This window comes from Callithrix jacchus, chromosome 4 (genome assembly GCF_049354715.1).
Source record: "Callithrix jacchus isolate 240 chromosome 4, calJac240_pri, whole genome shotgun sequence".
NCBI classification, from domain to species: domain Eukaryota; kingdom Metazoa; phylum Chordata; class Mammalia; order Primates; family Cebidae; genus Callithrix; species Callithrix jacchus.
Genome location: NC_133505.1, coordinates 3,889,109 through 3,909,695, shown reverse-complemented (window position 1 = coordinate 3,909,695; position 20,587 = coordinate 3,889,109). Strand labels below are relative to the sequence as shown.

General features: G+C 46.2%; 2 non-coding genes and 1 pseudogene across 2 annotated transcripts; 1 reads left to right on the top strand and 2 right to left on the bottom strand.

Moving 5' to 3' along the window:
- Positions 1–36: 36 nt before the first annotated feature.
- LOC144582293 (uncharacterized) lies at positions 37–18,873 on the top strand (annotated as a pseudogene).
- Positions 11,124–11,196, bottom strand: TRNAV-CAC (transfer RNA valine (anticodon CAC)). Its single transcript has one exon. It is a non-coding gene; the product is annotated as a tRNA-Val (tRNA).
- Positions 17,277–17,358, bottom strand: TRNAS-CGA (transfer RNA serine (anticodon CGA)). Its single transcript has one exon. It is a non-coding gene; the product is annotated as a tRNA-Ser (tRNA).
- Positions 18,874–20,587: the final 1,714 nt, after the last annotated feature.

Sequence of the window (20,587 nt, the reverse complement as noted above, 5' to 3'; positions counted from 1 at the left end):
AAAAGGAGAACTCCCCACTGCAGGCACAAGTGAACCATGCTTTTTCAGGGGAAAGAGCCTGAAACCACTGCTTCTTACTGGAGAAAACTCGGCTTCAACGTCCCCAAGCAGGGCTTCCTTCCCCCGCACCAGCTGAAGGAACCGGAGCAAACCAAAAAGCAGCTCCGAGCTTGCGATCGCGGCCAGTGCCTCGCGGAACCGACGCAGGGTCGGAGGCCTGGGAGGGTGCGGATTCCTCTCTGCTCCAGGCAGGTGGGCTCTTGGGACTCGGAACCTGAACGTGCGCCCTCTGGCCTCCTGGCCTCCCGGTGGCTCCGCCGCCACCAGGTCCCCGAAATTCACAGCGGTGCGTCCTGAGCTTGCAGGCCCCAAAGTCCCGGCCGGGCAGCGGGCACTTGGCGATGCTTGAGTGCCAGGCTGGGATCCGCGGAGGTGAGAGGACCAGCAGGACCGCTCCTTGCAAGAGCCTCTCACTCCATCAAGACTCAAATCTAAGACAAGGGAAGTCACCGTTATCTCCTCCAATGACAAACGCTGCTATCTGGGAGGAACTGAGCCCGGATCGGTCAGGCACGTCAGAGGGAGGAGGCGGTAAATGTCTGCCCTTGCCATGGACTCCACTCCCCCGGGCCTGATCCACCCGCTGGCAGTGGGAAACCCAGGGAGGGGCCAGTAGAGCCGCCGAGGTACCCTCTGCCTGCTGGACCCTGCCACTCTCCCATTTGTTTTCTACTTTCCACTCCTTTGATTCATCTGAAGTTAATCAGTCCTGTGTCTCTGTCTCTCTCTCTCTCTCTCTTCCCCCCTCCCTCCCTCCCTCCCTCCCTCCCTCCCTCTCTCTCCCCCACCCATCTCCCTCTCTCTGTGTGACGGACACGTATATATCGCATACTTGAAAGCGAATTTTTCTTTTTTCTTTTTTTTTGGGGAAAGGAGAGCTATGTCTTTCGGTAAGCCAGTTCAACTACTTCCTTATTTTCATTATGTAATTAGTAAATATTGTTTTTAATTTGAAAAGATTCACAAGATCGGCCGGGCGCGGTGGCTCACGCTTGTAATCCCAACACTTGGGGAGGCCGAGGCGGGCGGATCACGAGGTCAGGCGATCGAGACCATCCCAGGCAATACGGTGAAACCCGTCTCTAGTAAAATACGAAAAAATTAGCCGGGCGTGGTAGCGCGCACCTGTAATCCCAGCTACTCAGGAGGCTGAGGCAGGCAAATCGCTTGAACCCGGGAGGCCGCGGTTGCAGTGAGCTGAGATCGCGCCACTGCACTCCAGCCTGGGCGACAGAGGGTTACCCCCCAAAAAAAGATAGGCACAGAATCATGTTTCTTATCTTTAGCACACTTCATTAACTTTGTATCTGCATCTACCATGTGAAATAGCAGTTGTCTTTATTTGGTTTGTTGACTAAAAATTTGGTGGAAGGTGAATGGTAAAATCAAAGTTATTATTTTCTTTCTTTCTTTTTTTCCTTGAGACGGAGTTTCGCTCTCGTTACCCAGGCTGGAGTGCAATGGCGCCATCTCGGCTCACCGCAACCTCCGCCTCCTGGGTTCAGGCAATTCTCCTGCCTCAGCCTCTTGAGTAGCTGGGATTACAGGCACGCGCCACCACGCCCAGCTAATTTTTTGTATATTTAGTAGAGACGGGGTTTCACCATGTTGAGCAGGATGGTCTCGATCTCTTGACCTCGTGATCCACCCGCCTCGGCCTCCCAAAGTGCTGGGATTACAGGCTTGAGCCACCGCACCCAGCCCAAAGTTATTATTTTCTTACTACAGTACTTATCGGTGTACCTTCTCTTCTCTTTCTGTTTTACTGGCCGTCCTCCAGCTTTCCAAACCCCGAGAGATGGAGCTGTGCTTACCCACCAGGGTGTCAGCTGTCGGGGTTGCGGGAGATTCTCTTGAAGATCTCTCTCCACTTAGAAAGCTTTGGAGGGGTTTCTCCCACCTCTCCAGTCCTGGCGCTTGGCAGCAGAAATACAAAGTGCCTAGATTCATTTCTCTTCATTCTGTGGCGGTGCTCCCCAACCTCAGAAGGCTTTTCACTTGGAGATGCCTCCGTGGCTATTTCTCTCCACTTTCCAGACTCCCCTTCACCTTCTTTAGGGATACTCCTCTAGCAGAGACAACTGGCAATGGATTTTTTGGCTACGTGGAATTCTGTGCTTGGGTCTCAAGTAGGCCCACAGGCAAATCTTTAAAAAAATGAGTTTTGATGGCTTTTTCTCTTCCTCTAGTATTCAAGGGTTTCTCTTCCTCTGCTTGTCTGCCCTTCTGCCAGGAACAAGGGCAGCAAGAAACTTCTTTTCTCCTATGAGGACCTTTTTCTGGGTGTAATTTGATTAGATTCCCTGTATCAATCCCCTGGTGGGTTCAGAAAGTCTACTATTTTGTACCTTATGCTCTTTCTTTAGCTATTAAATTGAGACTATTCAATTGAGAGGAACAAACTCTTGCAATTTTCTACAATTCAGTCTCCTGGGTTCAAGCAATTCTCCTGCCTCAGCCTCCCGAGTAGCTGGAATTACAGGCACCCGCCACTATGCCTGGCTAATTTTTGTATTTTTAGTAGAGACGGAGTTTCACCACATTAGTCAAGCTGCTCCAACTCCTGATCTCAGGTGATCCACCCACCTCAACCTCCCAAAGTGCTGGGATTACAGGTGTGAGCCACCGCGCCCGGCCTATTGTTCTTATATTGAAGTTCTGCAAAGTCACAAATAATATCAACATGATGACACAAAAAAACATCAAGAAGTGAAATGGCCAACTCCCTGCAGGTGCTTTCCCGGGTTTTACTTAGACTTCTAGATGGGCCTGCTGGGCACAGGCAGAGTGACAAGATGTCACATAGAGGTTTGGATACATTTCAGAAAGTCATCTCTAATGGTGTCCATTGATTAAACAGACGTTTACTGAGAACCTGCCGTGATCCTGTGTAGTCTTTACTGTGGGCATAACAGCCCCCAAACCGTACATGGTCTCTCCACTCTTCCAGATCTCAAAATCCAGAGCCCCCGTGACTTCTTAGTAATTGCTTAAGTATCTGGATGGTCTTGTCCACCTAGGCAGTGTCTTTATTTTACCTTAAGAAAGATCTTGGCTGGAAACTGTGGCTTACACCTGTAATCCCAGCACTTCGGGAGGCCTAGGCGGACAGATCACTTAAAGTCAGGAGTTCAAGACCAGCCTGACCAACATGGTAAAACTTCTTCTCTTCTAAAAATACAAAAATTAGCCAGGTGTGGTGGTGCATGCCTGTAGTTCCAGCTACTAGGGAGGCTGAGGTGGGAGAAGCACTTGAACCCAAGAAGCAGGTGGAGGTTGCAGATAGCAGAGACGGCACCACTGCACTCCAGCCTAGGCAACAGAGCGAAACTCCATCTCAAAAAAAAAAAAAAAAAAAGTATCTTCTTTAGTTCTTTGGGTCTGGAATAGATGTATTTTTTTTCTGTACAAATAATCAGGATGGATTAGTAACATTTTCCAGTGAAAGCACTATACCATGGAGAACGTCTATATTTGAGCTTCATGGCACATCTTCTTAAACAGAATATCCTGTGTTGGAATTCTCTGCCTTTCCTTCTGTAATTGTGAAGCATATTCTCAGCAATGTTGAAGACAGCCTGATAAAGTACACATTGTTTAGAAGTTAAGTAGGCCAGGCATGGTGGTTCACACCTGTAATCCCAGCACATAGGGAGGCAGAGGCAGGCAGATCATTTGAGGCCAAGAGTTCAAGACCAGCCTGGCCAACATGGCGAAATGAGGGAGACAAAATAATTAACAGACATTACTTTATGGATATGAGGACTTGGGAGGCATTGTGTCCACTTTCGTTTCCTTATGGTTTATTGTTTCATTGTGTTCATTTTGGACCCTTGTTACATTTGCTATAAAATAATAACTTAAGTATTTACACTTGTTAACTTATTTGCTGGGTGTAACTTACTTACCGTAACTTACTGAGCATAACTTACTTACCTTGACTTACTGGGCGTAACCTACTTACTGGACGTAACTTACTTAGTGGGCTTAACTTGCCTACCTTGTGACTTAACTCAAGTATTTTGATCTGATGTAAACAACATTAAGCAGAAAACTATATAATGGAACCTATTGCAAAAATAAAATTGCTGCATGGGCATAGCTCATGTGGCCCTCCAGACCTCGCTCTTTTCTTTCTCCTTTTTTCCGGCGCAGGCTCTCTTCCAGGTTTGGGACCCTCTCTCTGGACGATATTCCTGGGCATGCATTCAGTTCACAACAGCGAAACCCTGTATCTAGTAAAAATTAAAAAAAAACAAAAAATTAGCCAAGCATGGTGGCACACACCTGTAATCCTGTTACAGGACAGGGGTCAGGATCCAAACCCCAAGAGACGGTTCTTGGATCTTACAAGAAAGAATTCAGGGTGAGTCCACAGCGCAAAGTGAAATTGTTTATTAAGAAAGTAAAGGAGTAAAAGAACTGCTACCCCATAGACAGAGAGCCCCAAGGGCTGCTGCTGCTGGCTGCTCAATGTTACGGTTTTTTTTTATGATATGCTAAACAAAGGGAGCATTTTTCATGACTCCCCTTTTTAGACCACATAAGATAATGTTCTGATGTTGCCATGGCATTTGCAAAACTGTCATGTTGCTGGTGGGAGTGTAGCAGTGAGGACGACCGGAGGTCATTTGTGGCCATTGTGGTTTTGGTGGGGTTGGCCGGCTCCTTTTATGAACTGTATCTTGTGCTGACCTCCTATCGCATCCTGTTACTTAGAATGCCTTAACCATCTGGGAATGCAGCCCAGTAGTTTTCAACCCAGCTTTTCACAGCTCCTGTTTAAGATGCAGTTGTTCTGGTTCACATGCCTCTGAGAGTCCCAGTTATTTGGGAGGCCAAGGCAGGAGAATCACTTGAACCCAGGAGATGGAGGTTGCAGTGAGCCTAGACGGTGCCACTGTACTCCAGCCTGGGTGACAGAGCAAGACTCCATCTCAACAAAAACAAAAGTTAAGTGATTGAGAAAATTGTAAGCCCTAATGCCAAATAGGAAATTAGTGTTCTAAGGGCAGGAGATGACAGTAGGGTCTTCTGTAGAGAAGTGCTGATGTGGAAGGATTGGTCCACGTAAAAGACTACATGAAAAATTACTCTCAGTGTGGCATCAGATGAGTACCTTAAATTCTGTCTTAAAAATTAAAAAGTGCGGGCCAGGTTCGGTGGCTCATGCCTGTAATCCCAGCACTTTGGGAGGCCGAGGCAGGTGGATCACGAGGTCAGGAGTTTGAGACCAGCCTGACCAAAATAGTGAAACCCCATCTCTTCCAAAAATACAAAAATTAGCTGGGTGTGGTGGTGCATGCCTGTAATGCCAGCTACTCAGGAGGTTCAGGCAGGAGAACTGCTTGAACCCAGGAGGCAGAGGTTGCAATGAGCTGAGATTGCACCATTGCAGTCCAGCCTGGGCAACAGATCGACACTCACTCTCAAAAACAAAAAAGTCAGAAAGGAATTAAAAAGTGCTGATTTCTTTCTCCTTCAGTAACCACTAATAAATTGTGGAGCGCAGTGGAGTCTGAATGCAGGCGTCAAAACAAGCTGAATGGGATGGATAATTTGTACTTTATCTAACTATACGACATATAAAACAAGTGATCAGAGTTCACCGTTTTCCATCCGTTACCATTCTAATTTTGTATTATCTACATGACTCTTTTTAAAATCACCATGAGAATATTCACCACAACTACATTATGGTTAGCATTTAACCAATTTTTCAGAACAGAACAATGAACAGCCAATTTCTTCTTTCAATCTCAAGTAAGAAAGTAGAATGTACCGTAGGGCACAGAGTGAGACTCTGTCTCAAAAAATAAATAAATAAAAATAAAAATGTTTTAGGCCAGGCACAGTGGCTCACGCCTGTAATCCCAGCAGTTTGGGAGGACAAGGCAGGTGGATCACTTGAGATCAGGAGTTCAAGACTAGCCTGGCCAACATAGTGATACTCATCTCTACTAAAAATACAAAAACTAGCTGGGTGTGGTGGCCCAAGCCTGTAGTCCCAGCTACTTGGGAGGCTGAGGCAGGAGAATAGCTTGAACCCGGGAGGCGGAGGTTACAGTGAGCTGAGACTGCACCACTGTACTGCAGCCTGGGTGACAAAGCAAGACTCTGTCTCAAAAAAAAAAAAAAAAAAAGCGTAACAATGGGATTCTCCTGTCTTTTACTCCCAGTTAGGTTCACAGCTTCTTGTTGGTCCAAATCTTGAGAATATTCTCTCCAGATCCTCATCTGTGATCACAGGATTCAATTGATACAAAAATGGCACATTTTCTGAAGGTTTAATACCTGCATCAGGTGCACCTTTCACAATGTCTAACAGAATAGCTTGAGATTTGGCCTGCTTTTCTGCCTTTTTCTTTTTCTTTTTTGTTTCGGAGATGGAGTCTCGCTCTGTCGCCAGCCTGGAGTGCAGTGGCACATCTAGACTCCCTGTAACCTTCACCTCCTGGGTTCAAGCGATTCTCCTGCCTCAGCCTTCAGAGTAGGTGGGACCACAGGGACGCACCACCACGCCCAGCTAATTTTTGTATTTTTAGTAGAGACAGAGTTTCAACATGTTGGCCAGGCTGGTCTCAATTTCTTAAGCTCGTGATTGGCCTACCTTAGCCTCCCAAAGTGCTGAGATTACAGGTGTGAGCCGCCTCGCCCAGCCCTCTGCCATTATTTCTTCTCTTCAGCTGATCTTCCTTTGAATCATCAGTTTCATCATCTCCTCCTATTCGACCACTCTCAAGTTATTCCCTCATAAGTTTTCATAATCAACCAGGAATTAATAAATCAGAAGGGTCACATAATGGGTCACCTAAAATCACTCTAAGAGTTATCCTGCGGCTCATGCCTGTAATCCCAGCACTTTGGGAGGCCGAAGCGGGTGGATCACGGGGTCAAGAGATCGAGACCATCCTGGTCAATATGGAGAAACCCCGTCTCTACTAAAAATACAAAAAATTAGCTGGGCATGGTGGTGTGTGCCTGTAATCCCAGCTACTCAGGAGGCTGAGGCAGGAGAATTGCCTGAACCCAGGAGGCGGACGTTGCGGTGAGCCGAGATGGCGCCATTGCACTCCAGCCTGGGTAACAAGAGCGAAAATCCGTCTCAAAAAAAAAAAAGTTATCCTAATGTCTTGATGTGGTATGAAGTTCTCATTAACATTTTAAGTTACGTTCCTGCCTTCTGTCACCCCTCCCAATTCTGTTATCATCAAGGTAATCCAGACTTCCTCCTGTGGTAATAAGAAAGTGAGAGAGATCGATGCTGAGTGCTGCCATTGTTCAGCTTGGACACGGTGCCCTTCTTCTTGTGCTTAACCCTTGGCACTTTTTCTGCATCAAAAAAGCTTGCTCGATCACCATACACTGACCAAAAATAGACTCTCCTTGAGACCAGTCCCTGAAGGATCACAGTTTGTATGATAAAACCCCTCTATACATTGTAAGGCAAGAGTTGTAATATTTTGTTTTGCACGAGTCTAGGAAACTCAAGCATACTGTAAGGAAGAGAAGGCCAGACACGGTGGCTCACGCCTGTAATTCCAACACTTCGGGAGGCCTACGAGGGCGGATCACGACATCAAGAGATCAAGACCATCCTGGCCAACATGGTGAAACCCCGTCTCTACAAAAAATACAAAAAAATTAGCTGGGAGTGGTGGCACACACCTGTGGTCCCAGCTACTGGGGAGGCTGAGGCAGGAGAATTGTTTGAACCTGGGAGGCAGAGGTTGCAGTGAGCTGAGATCAAGCCACTGCACTACAGCCTGGGTGACAGTGCAAGACTCCGTCTCAAAAATAAAATAAAATTTTAAAAAAGATGCGCAGCCATTTCTAGATATGTGCAAGTCAATGACCTCGTCTTATCACCACCATGCCACCTGTTTCCCCTCTGCAACAAGCTCTGGGATGACAGGCTGTCCCCATTTCTGAAGTGACACGGTGAAAGCAGATAGCACCCTGCAGGTACAGGGGTTGGACTATAGAGGAATCCCCAAATTAGGAATCTGAGAAGTATATTCGGGGTGCTCTTCCTCATCCTAACCTCTCCCCCTCAGAGGGAGAGGGACTTAATCTCCCTAATGTTAACAAGTATTTTTGCTTTTGTTTTGAGACGGAGTCTCACTCTGCTGCCCACACTGGAGTGCAGTGGTGTGATCTCGGCTCACTGCAACCTCCGCCTTCCAGGTTCAAGCAATTCTCCTGCCTCAGCCTCCCTAGCAGCTGGGATTACAGGCGCCCGACACCATACCTGGCTATTTTTTGTGTATTTAGTAGAGATGGGTTTTCAATGTGTTGGCAAATCTGGTCTCGAACTCCTGACCTCAGGTGATTCACCTGCCTCAGCTTCCCAAAGTGCTGGGATTACAGGACCGAGCCACTGTACCTGGCCTTAAACAAATGTTATAAGAGAGAGGAAAAGTCTCCTGATTCATACTCTTGGGATGTAAGTAAATGTCTCCAGAGTGCAAAATAAAACAAGCATCTCTTATGTTTATAAGTCTCCATGGCTCCAGGGGAGAACAATGTTATTATCCTTCAAATAAGATAACACCCTTGGAATGTGAGAAGAAGATTGACCTGGGGAAGCCAAGACATTCACTAGTGTACCAATTTCCCTTACCCAGAAAGCCAAACCATGCAGAAATATGAAAATATTCACTTTCTGACAACACCTTTTAAAAAGAGAGATGGAAGTTAGTCTGATATTGTCTCATTCTCTTGTCACTAATTCTTTTTAGATTTAAAGACTTTTTTTTTTTTTTTTTTTGAGTTATTCTGTCACCTAGCAGGAGTGCAGTGGTGCGATCTTCGCTCACTGCAACCTCCACCTCCCAGGTTTAAGCAATCTTTCCACTTCAGCCTCCCAAGTAGCTGGGACTACAGCGGCGCGCCATCATACTCTGCTAATTTTTTGTAGAGACGGGTTTTCTTTGTTTTCTTTTGTTTTGTTTTTGAGACGGAGTTTCGCTCTTGTTACCCAGGCTGGAGTACAATGGCGTGTCTCGGCTCACCGCAACCTCCGCCTCCTGGGATCAGGCAATTCTGCCTCAGCCTCCTGAGTAGCTGGGACTAAAGGCACGCGCCACCATGCCCAGCTAATTTTTGTATTTTTTTTTTTTTTTTAGTAGAGACGGGGTTTCACCATGTTGACCAGGATGGTCTCGATCTCTTGACGTCAGGATCCTCCCACCTTGGCCTTCCAAAATGAGAGATGGGATTTTTGCCGTGTTGCCCAGACTGGTGTCAACTCCCGAGCCCAAAGATCTGTGGGCCTCAACTTCCAAAGTGCTGGGATTATAGGCTTGAGCCACCTCGCCGAGCCTTGAAGACATATTTTCAAATGAAATTTACTTTTGCCCAGTTTTCCAATTTTTTGGCGACACATTTCTCAAACAAAAGATCACATCTTAAGCAGTTTTTTCTTTCTTATTTTGTTGGTCCTCAAGGCTGATTACTCTTTTTGTGAGTCATTTCTGAAGATAGTTATTTGTCAGAAGACTGTGGGGTATTTTCTCATTCCTTTATATAGTCCAGAAATTAACAAGATCAAAACTAGTGGAAACAGACCCTTACGGCTTTTTATTTTAAGGTCAAAGTACTTAAAACTTTTTTTTTTTTCTTTTTTTTGAGGAGGATTACCCAGCTCTGTTACCCAGGCTGGAGTGCAGTGGCACAATCTCGGCTCACCGCAACCTCCGCCTCCCGGGTTCAAGCAATTCTCCTGCGTCAGCCTCCCAAATAGCTCCGACTACAGGCTCCTGCCACCATGCCTGGCTAATTTTTTGTATTTTTAGTAGAGACGGAGTTTCACCGTGTTACCAGGATGGTCTCGGTCTCCGACCTCATGATCTGCGTGCCTCAGCCTCCCAAAGTGCTGGGATTACAGGCGCGAGCCACTGTGCACGGCCCATTGTCACAATTTTTAATTGACCATTAAAATCATTTAAAATCGGGGTCCAAAGTGGCTCTCACGAAGCCACTCTCTCATGGCGCTCACGAAGGCGAGGTCATCAGTTCAAGGCTAACCTGAGCAACCTCATAAGCTCAAACTGATTGGCAAAAAAAAAGTTTAAAATCAGTTAAAATCTTCCTAGTAAAATCAGTTTTAGCAAGAACCCTAATAAGTCAGTGTAGCAAGAATCCCCTACCCTTGATAATTGCTCCCCCTCCATATCTGATCAGGTTCCTCACCCTCCACCATCACCCTGGTGTGATGGTCCTGGCCTGTCTTCAGCAAGAATCCTGTTAGGTCTGTTTAGCCAGAATCCCGTTAGCCTGATGCTTCCTCTTACTAATTTTCCATCCGCTGACCACCTACCACCCTGATCCTCGGCTATCAAGTCCCTCTTGTCCATGCAGTATTCAGAGTTGAGCCCAGCCTCTTCCCTCCTGCAAGAGTCCTTTGGGACCCTATTACCTACTATGATGGTCCTGAATAAAGTCTCCCTTACTGTGATTTAATAAGTGTCCTTAAGCGAAGAGCCTCAGACCGCTTCCACCTGCGTCCTGGGTTAAGAGGACGCCTCAGGAAGAACGGGATTCCAGCTAAACAGACCTAAAATGATTCTTGTTACCTACCCGAGGTCCTTGTCAGTTCATAAGGAGGAGGACTTTGCATTACCCTCCAGCACTCTCCCACCCACTGCAACATTCCCCTCTCACGGTGCAGGTGAGTAGATTTTGGTTGAAAATACCTGGCAAGATACAGATCGCCTATGGCGGCAAATGTCACTGGAGAACGCCCGGGCAGTTACCACTTGGCTTAACCGTGGAGCTGTTGTTGCATTTGAAAGAAATCCGGATTCCAAAAGTACTAACCATCCCCGTTCTCTGACACTGTTCCAAAAACCCCTTTAGAACCAGACAAAGCCCCGCAGAAGTGATAGGGAGAGGGGGAAAGCGGTTTCCACACAGTGTGGAAACCACGTAGCTGCGAGGGCTTATCACGGAGACTTGCAGTTTTGAAAGTGCGACAATTTATCAGTTTGGTGTTTTTTAAACATATGCATATTTAGAGAGTAGAAAATCTTTAAGGCCGAATTGGGCAGGCGAGTAAAGGATGTTTCCGCCCGGTTTCGAACCGGGGACCTTTCGCGTGTGAGGCGAACGTGATAACCACTACACTACGGAAACGACGGTGGTGAGCTTTTTCCCCATGCTTATCTAAGCGGGCTTTCCCTGTAGGGCCTGTCCCGTCCTCTATATGCCTGTCTAGAAAAGGATCGTTGTGGTGCTGTTCTCTCCTTTCTCTGTCCTCAGAACAAAAGCAATTCATCACCAAGCTTTCATAACCCAGGGCCCTCTTTCCCTGACAAATTTCAAACATGGAAAGCTAGAACGGAATCCTAGAGAATCTGAATTCAGGACCCCCCTGTGCTGTCTATGCCCCTTTCTTTATCCTCACAACCCGCCCTCACGCTCCTATCTTGGTGACTTACGGGAAAAGCATGAAGGAGATCCGAGCCCGGGAGATAATGGGAGGCCAAGAGCTCTCATCATTTTGTTTGCAGTCAATTGACTGGAAGTAGTCGTGGCTGCTGGGAAATACAGGGAAGCAGATGAAACTCTGGGGCAGAACGCAAACGCAAAAAGACACAATCTTTGCCCCACAGGGAACTCAGAGTCTAGCAATGTCTTTCTTATTAGATTATAATGACATCTTTTTTTTCTATCGTCCGACGGTATGGCCATTGCAGACAAGAATCTAAACAAGGTTATAGTTCATCTAATTTTTGAATCTAATGCTCTGTCACGATTGTACTGGACACGTTATATTCGGGCAAAATGTTTTAAGTCGTCTTGGACTTCTTGCGTCTGGAACTGTGAGGAAAACATTTTTTGTTCAGTCCACCCCATCTGTGGTATCTTATGGCAGCTCAAGTTTGCAAATACATATATGTTTATTGTGATGAACAAAAGCAATCATCAGAGTAGTCTGACTCAGAGATGTTTGACACTGATGAGTGTATAATGTCCCTAGAATTAAAATAAATTCCGACCTATTAATGTCTTACTTGATCTATCTACGCAGAAAAGTCTAGTAAATGGAGGTCTGACCTGACTCAGAAAAACAGAGAATCATGGCCTCCCAACCAATTCCCCGATATGAGCCAGCTTTCAGTAAAGAGAAGACCAGCTTCCCTTGAAAAAGAATACTCAGAGCTTAGTACAAATTTATACTGTTATTCTTCCTCCCTTCCCTTAAAGGGGCTTGTGTCCATGAACCAGAGTGACTGTGTACTGGGAAAGGGAAAATAGGCAGATTTTTCAGGAATTACTACACGAAGACCCTGATCTAACATTAATTCCTGTCGATACTAAGCATTACTCTTGTCCACCTGGCAAATTAGGGACTCAGAGAGGTCAATCAGTGAAATTTTACCTCTGGTCCATTTTGCTGTAGACACGGTGGATCCCTTAACCTACTCTATAGCTACTTCCCAATTCCAGACAGAACGTTTATATTGTTTCTATGGTGACAGAGGGCAGACTATTATGGTATAAAAGGCCAAGTAAAGGCCACTGGAAATTCCTCTACCTGGGAAAATTGTAAACCAAAAGCAGTATTGTGCTACTGGAGGGACTGCAGAAAGGATGGCTCCATCCAGGACTTGACAAATGCAGAAGTGATGATTCTTATCTCTGTTCAACTCGTTATTCAGCTGCAGAAGACAGATGGATCATGGAGAATGACCGTGAATTACTGGAAGTTTGGTCTGGTAAATATTCCGATTACATCTGCTATTCCGAATGTCGTTTCATTAGTGGAAACATTAACACCCCCGGTACCTGCTTTGCAATTATGGATATAGTTCTTTTTTCTCTATACTTAATCATTAAGACCATCAGAAGCAGTGGTCTTTTAGCTGGCAAGGCAAGCAGCACACCTTATCTGCCCTGCTGTTGCAGTTTTCCTTCGTTTAGCTAAAGATGGGGTTCTTTGTCCCACGGCCATGAAAATTCAGGCTCGCAGACAATTTAAATGGTAAGTAAGACAGGGTTTTATATAGCTGAAGAGGGAAAATGGGGGAAACAGGGACTCTCGCATGGCTAGGGTCCCCCCTGCTACAGCACTTGGCCTTCCCACCCAGCAGCTGGAGTCCCAGGTTCCACAGAGGAAGAGAAGGGGCCAGTCTCCTCCCAGGTGCAAAGGCAGTGAACTTCCCGAGGCTCCACCTCAGTGGGCAGGCTGGTTGGAGTTTCTCCAGGGACCCCCTCCCACCTGGTTGTCTCACTACCTTGGGGGTATATTGAGTCTCTCACCCCACATCACCAACTAGTCCACAGGGACCTTCATCACCTCACCATTCCGCAGAGCATCATGCTGGTCTCTTACATTGATTATATTTTTAGTGATAAGAAGGTAGCAACTACTCTATAACACTGGCAAGACATTTGTAGGCCAGACGGTGGGAAGTAAACCTCACAAAAAAGAAGTCTTCCTACCTCAGTGAAATTTCTAGGGGTCCAGTTGTCTGAAGCATATGGGCTGCTGCGTCCTTTTATTATTAAGAAAGTGGCACAACACTGAGTAGAAGGCTTTGGATTTGGGAGGCAACATTTGGGCACGCTACAGCAAACCATTTATCAGGTAACCTGAAAATCTCCCAGTTCTGAGTGGGGCCTAGAACAAGACTCTGCCACTGGGACCGTAAGAACCAGAAGAGTGGATCTGGCTTGAAGTGTCAGAGAAGAGGGATGTTATTTTGCAGGTGAATCACAGCACAGAACTTTAGAATTTTGGAGCAAAGTTATGCCATCTTCTGTGGGTAACTCCTTCCCTTTTTTTGACAAGTAGCTTATAGTTTGCTACCAGGTTCTCAGCAATGTCTGAATGCTTGACAACATGCGACCACATTACCATATGGCCTCAGATGCACGTCTCGATCTGCATAGTGTGTGTTACCAAACCCTAAGCTTAGTCTCGATCTGCATAGTGTGTGTCACCAAGCCCTAAGCTTAGTCTTGATCTGCACAGTGCGTGTCACCAAGCCCTGAGCTTAGTCTCGATCTGCACAGTGCGTGTCACCAAGCCCTGAGCTTAGTCTCGATCTGCACAGTGCGTGTCACCAAGCCCTGAGCTTAGTCTCGATCTGCACAGTGCGTGTCACCAAGCCCTGAGCTTAGTCTCGATCTGCACAGTGCGTGTCACCAAGCCCTGAGCTTAGTCTCGATCTGCACAGTGCGTGTCACCAAGCCCTGAGCTTAGTCTCGATCTGCACAGTGCCTGTCACCAAGCCCTAAGCTTAGTCTCGATCTGCATAGTGCGTGTTACCAAGCCATAAACTTAGACGTGCGCAGCAGCATTCCTTTGTCAAATGGAAATGGTCTGTGTTAGATCAAGCTCAAGCAGGTTCTAAAGGCACAAATAGATTGCATGCGAAGTGGCGCTGATGTTCACGGTGTCTACACTGCCTTCTCTTTATTTGTGTGTGTGTGCGTGTGTGTATCATTGCCTTCTCTTTGTGTGTGTGTGTGTACATCTGCATCTATTGCCTCATGAGAGTGCTAAATGACCAGTTGACTGAAGAAGAAACAAACTCAAGAATGGTTTATATTGAGAGGCCGAGGCGGGTGGATCACGAGGTCAAGAGACAGAGACTATCCTGGGTGAAACCCCGTCTCTACTAAACATACAAAAAATTAGCTGAGCATGGTGGCGCGTGCCTGTAATCCAGCTACTTGGGAGGCTGAGGCAGGAGAATTGCCTGAACCCAGGAGGCGGAGGTTGCGGTGAGCCGAGATCGCGCCATTGCACTCCAGCCTGGGTAACAAGAGCCAAACTGTTCTGTACAATATCCAGGCACCGCCTGAGAGTAGACGACCGCAGCCCCGCCCTGGGAGCCTTTGAAGTATAGTCCAAAAACTAAAATCTTCCCAGAGAGTAGAACCGTGAGCAGTGTACCTGGCTGTTCAGTTGTCACCAGAAAGTCAGGGGTATTTAGGAATGTCTAGTTCTTATATTTGCTCCAAATCCCCCCAAATTTCTGATTCTCAGAGTATTACACCTTCCTTATCACTGTCCTTTCCTATAAAAAAAAAAAAAAACTCAATGAGACGTGAATTCAACTTACATTATAATTCCGCAACCCACACTGTGCATTCGGGGGGAAAATTCAGCCATTTTTTCCTGTAAGAGCAGACATGTCTTCCAATCCAGTCTATTATCAATGGGCATTTGGGTTGACACCATGGAATATTATGCAGCAATCAGAAATGATGAGTTCGTGTCGTTTGTAGGGACATGGATGAATCTGGAAAACATCATCCTCAGCAAACTGACACAAGAACAGAAAATGAAACACCGCATATTCTCACTCATAGGTGGGTGATGAAAAATGAGAACACATGGACACAGAAAGGGGAGTACTAAACACTGGGGTCTATTGGGGGGAAAAGGGGAGGGCCAGTGGGAGGGGGAGGTGGGGAGGGATAGCCTCGGGAGAAATGCCAAATGTGGGTGAAGGGGAGAAGAAGAGCAAAGCACGCTGCCATGTGTGTACCTACGCAACTGTCTTGCATGCTCTGCTCATGTACCCCAAAACCTATAATCCAATAAAAAATTAAAAAAATAAAAAATAAAATAAAATAAAATAATGAGGACCAATGACACCCAAAATTAAAAAAAAAAAAAAAAAAGAGCAGACATGTCATCAAAAATTGGGTAATTACAAAGGTTATGACAGCCTCAGAGGAGAGGGTCAGGGAAGGCCAAGAAGTTTCTACCACCCGCCTCCACCAAAGAGTTGTGACCTCATCAGAGAAAAGAATCCACTAGCAGAGGAGCAAATCGTCTCTGTGTTCCTTCTTCTGTGTGTTTATAATATCTAAATTAATGATATGAATGTAATAGATTAGTTGTTCTGCAAAACATTTGGGATTTACTGTGAAATAAAAATGTGTTAGATGTAAAAGAACAGAGAGCACTCTAGTAAAATATATAGTTTTTTTTTTTTTTTAATTTGAGATGGAGTCTTGCTCTGTTGCCCAGGCTGGAGTGCAATGGTGCTATCTCAGCTCACTGCAACCTCCGCCTCCCGGGTTCAAGTGATTCTTCTGCCTCAGCCTCCCGAGTAGATGGAACAACAGTCGTCAGCCACCTAGCCCGGCTGATTTTTTTTGTATTTTTAGTAGAGACAGGGTTTCACCAGGTTGGCCAGGCTGGTCTTGAACTCCTTACCTCATGATCCACCTGCCTCGGCCTCCCAAAATGTAATGCCGAGATTATAAGAATGAACCACCACGAGGCCGGGAGTTTTATTTTAATTTAATTAATTTATTTATTTTCAGTGTTTAAGGAATTTTTATTAAAGCAAGAATTTTATAATCCAGATTAGGTTTCCTTGCTCAGTTTTCAATTCTGTTACATAAAACAGAACTGACATGTTGAGCTATTTCACGGTAAAGAATTACAAAATTAAAGAAAGGAATGCCTTAAATGCTTGTACTTTGCTGAAAATTCTTTCTCCCAGGGTCTACAAAACATTAATTTGTTCTTATATTTTACTATTTTTATGTGTTTTGCTTGTTTTTAAATCAATAAGTAATCTGGGACCAGCATTATGTTTGGTAGACCTGGCATTTGCTAGATACATCAGGTTCAAAGTTTCCTTTCCTTTTTAAATTTAGTTTATATTTTGCAATGTTTTCATACTATTTAAGTTTTTTGACGTTTAGTATTTTTCTTCGGGGAAGCACAAGTTTCTTTTTGTGGTTCCTGATCCGTTTTAAACAGCGGGACACCGGTGGCGCTGTGAACGGCTTTCCGGGCAGCCTCTAGCTTGGTGGGCTGGTACTGCAGCCACAGCTTCGTCATTCTAGTCGTGGCTCTGGAGACTCGAGCGTGTGAAGAAGTTCTGAATTCTCCATGGGAGTTTTATTTTTAAAGCAACATTTCCTCCTTGCTATTGGGATCCGTCGCTGCTTTCCCATTTCGCAATCTCAAAACAAAGCAAGCAACTATTGTGAAAGGCCAAGAAGCCCCAGGATTCCTGTGGACCGAGGAGTAGGTAGATCGTGGATGGAAGCACTGCCCAGAGCTCAGGGTTTCACTAAACCTCAGCTGGGAGGAGCAGAACCGGGTCCTATCGGAAAGGTGGATGGTTTAACACAGAACTCGAGATAGGACATGGCCCTTTTCTCAGCTTGTATGTGAAAGATGAAAGGCTGAGAGTCACAGCGATTTGTGTTACAGAAAAACACAAACCAATAAGCGCTGTGAGCAGGATTTGAACCTGCGCGGGGAGACCCCATTGGATTTCGAGTCCAACGCCTTAACCACTCGGCCATCACAGCCTGATAAGATGCTGCTATTTATGCATTAAAAACATAACCATGGAGCCCTGGATGCTGCGATTCTCACTGCGGCCCACTCTTGTTTATTTGTATGTTCACTGAGCAACACACAGAGATCACTCACCAGGCCCTCTCAACAGATCTCTGCACTCAGTTCCTTCCAGCCTCAACCAACTTGATCGTATCCCTCCAGGCCCAGGGCTGCTAAATCTCGCCTTTTTGAGAAGAGCATTACAAGAACACGTATTTTTATCTTTTTCTGCAGTCTTCATGCATTGTCTGGCTTTGCTTCCTAGTTGCGGCTGGGGATGAAGTAAAGAGTTGTGTAAAAAAAAAATCTATGTATTTTTATCCTGGCTGTGACGGCAGGCGCCTGTAGTCCCAGCTACTCGGGAGGCTGAGGCAGGAGGATAGCTTGAACCTGAAAAGTGGAGGTTGCAGTTAGCCGAGATCACACCACTGCACTCCAGCCTGGGTGACAGAGCCAAGACTCCGTCTTTAAAAAAAAAAAAAAAAAGCCGGGGGTAGTGGCGTATGCCTGTAATCCCAGCACTTTGGGAGGCTGAGGTGGGTGGATCTCAAGGTCAGAAGTTCGGGATCAGCCTGGCCAGCATGGTGAAACCCCGCCTCTACTAAACATACAAAAAATTAACCTCCGGGGGGCGGAGGTTGCAGTGAGCCGAGATCTTGCAATTGCGCTCCTGCCTGGGCGATGGAGGGAGACTGCATCTCAAAACCAAAGCATGTGTGTGCCTGGCTCTCTTAAAAACAGTGTGTAGAGCTCTTTCCCTTCGGCGCGCCGCTTAAGATCGTGGTGTCGCCGTGGGCCACCGGCCCGCTTGTTGTTACCGGTACCCAAAGTCTTGCTTCTGCTGAGCGTCCCGGATGCAAAGATTTGCATCTTTGACCTGGGGTGTCGGAAGGCAAAAGTGGACGAGTTTCCTCTCAGCGGCCACGTGTGTCAGGTGAATATGAGCAGCTCTCCTCTGAAGCCCTGGAGGCTGCCCAAATTTGTGCAAATAAGTACACGGTAACAAGCTGTGGCAAAGATGGCTTCCAAATCAGACTGCGGTTCCACGCCTTGCACGTCATCCGCATCCACGAGACTTGTCCCGAGCTGCGGCTGACAGGCTCCAAACGGTATGCGAGGTGCCTCTGCAAAGAGCCAGGGTTCACATTGGCCAAGTGATCATATCCCTTGCACGAAGCTGCAGAACAAGGAGCATGTGACTGAGGCCCTGCTCAGAGCCAAGTTCAAGTTCCCTGGCCGCCAGCAGATCCACATCTCAAAGAAGGGGGTCTTCACCAAGTTCAGTGCGGATGCATGTGAAGACGTGGTGGTCTCGAGAAGCGGCTCAACCCAGGTGGCTGTGGCGTCAAGTACAGCCCCATCGTGGCCCTCTGGAAAGGGCCGGGCCTTGCGCTCATGAGGGCTTCCACTGTGCTGCCCCTCGAGTACTCACCAATAAATGCTACTTCCATCAAAAAAGAAAAAAAAAAAACAAAAAACACTGAATAGAAATGAGAAAATATGAGGCAAAAGGAGGAATCACAACTTGGCCAAGGCTGCACGGGAGGAGTCGGGATAAAGGCCCCGTGCACCGTGACTGCACTAGGACCCGAAAGTACTGAGCTTCTCACTTTCAGAAAGAACCACGCCGTTTATAAATACGTTTGCGTTTTCACGAGCCTGTTTCACCTACACTGAGTCCTTAAATAATATTTAGCCAATTTATCTAATGATGACTGTTAATATTTAATTTTATAATTATATTAACTCCAAGCTTCTAGGTTACTAAATGAATTTTATTCTTAAAATGTTTACTGTTTTTTTTTTTTTTGAGGGGTGGGGCAGGTTGCGGGTGAATGTGGGGAAGCGCCGCATCTCTCTGTGTTGCTCAGGCTGTTCTCCAGCTCCTGGGTTCAACCGATCCTCCTCCCAAAGTGCTGGGATTGCTGGCTTGAGCCACTGTCCCCAGCCAAAGTGTTTGCCTTTATTGAATTATTGCATCAATTTTACCTAATTTGGGGAAGACGGATGCTTCTTTTTTCTTTTTCTATTTCTTTTTGAGACGGAGTCTTACTCTGTCACCCGGGCTGGAGTGCAGTGGCGCCATCTCGGCTCACTGGAACCTCCGCCTCTCGGGTTCAAGTGATTTTCCTTACAGCCTCCCGAGTAGTTGAGATTACGGCCGGTGTACCACACCCAGTTAATTTTTTGTATTTATAGTAGAGACGGCGTTTTGCCATTTTGGCCAGGCTGGTCTCGAACTTCTAACCTTGTCATTTGCCCGCCTCTGCCTCACAAACTGTTGGGATTACAGGCGTGAGCCACTGCGCCCGTCCTTTCTTCTTTCTTCTTCCTTTCTTCTTCTTTTTGAGATAGTTTCACTCTTTCTTGTTGCCTAGGCTTGAGTGCAATGACACAATCTAGGCTCACTGCAACGTCCACCTCCCGGGTTCAAGCGATTCTCCTGCCTCAGCCGCCCAAGTACCTGGGATTACAGGCATGTGCCACTAGGCCCGGCGAATTTTTTGTATTTTTAGCAGAGACAAGGTTTCACCAGACGAGGCCAGGCTGGTCTCGAACTCCTGGCCTCAGGTAATCCACCTGCCTCGGCCTCCCAAAGTGTTGAGATTACATGCGTGTAAACACCGCGCCGGGCCTGGTGAATGTTTCTTTATGTTTTTTCTGTCGCACGGAGTATGACATTATTTCCTCTGTAATGGTTCTTTGGAGAATGAGATAGAAAACATGCGATGTATACCTCAGGAATGTATTTTATTTCATTTCGTTTTTCATTATATCAAAATTTTAAAGTATTCGGATCTCTGACCACTATTCCAAGCTAAGCATCAATATCCAACACAAGTATATTTTTAAAATGAAATTATTTAATGAATGAACAGAACAGAAGAAAGGATGGGTGCAGTGGCTCACGCCTGTCATCCCAACATTTTGTGAGGCAGAGGAGGGAGAATCACAAGGTTAGAAGTTCGAGACCAGCTGACTGCAAAAATTAATGAAGCTTTCACAACTACAATAGAAACAAAGGGGCGGTGCCTCATGCTTGTAATCCCAGCTCTACAGTAGGCTGTGGCAGGTGGATCACCTAAGGTCAGAAGTCAGAGACAAGCAGGCCAACATGGTGAAACCGTGTCTCTACCTCTCTACGAGTACAGAAATTAGCCGGGAGTGGTGGACTTTAAGAACCTGTTTCTCACTTTG